The sequence below is a fragment of the Charadrius vociferus genome, unplaced genomic scaffold (assembly GCF_000708025.1).
Source record: "Charadrius vociferus isolate BGI_N301 unplaced genomic scaffold, ASM70802v2 scaffold783, whole genome shotgun sequence".
NCBI lineage: Eukaryota > Metazoa > Chordata > Aves > Charadriiformes > Charadriidae > Charadrius > Charadrius vociferus.
The window spans coordinates 191925-192264 of NW_009647834.1; positions in this window are offsets into that span (position 1 = coordinate 191925).

Genomic DNA, 340 nt, shown 5'->3' on the forward strand with positions numbered 1-340 from the left:
CCCGCCGGGCTCACCCCGAGACGAATCCCGCCCCCCCCCGTGAACAGCAGCGGGGACATTTTACCGCCGGGGGGGTTCACGCAGCCCCTTTGCCGGTCGCCGGGCTCTAAATTCCCAGGTAATGAGGATTAGATGAGGTTCTGGAATTAACCGTGCCTCCAGGTTAATTAAGCCGGCGGCGCTGTGATTTATGGTAACTAGTTGAAGGGACCAGAGGCCGTTTCCCCAGCTCGGCGCCCAGCTGCCAAACCGTGCATCACTGGATGGGGGGGACCCTCCTCCGGCCACCACAGCCTCTGCCGATCCCACGGCTGGACCCCAACGGCAATGAGGGTCCCGC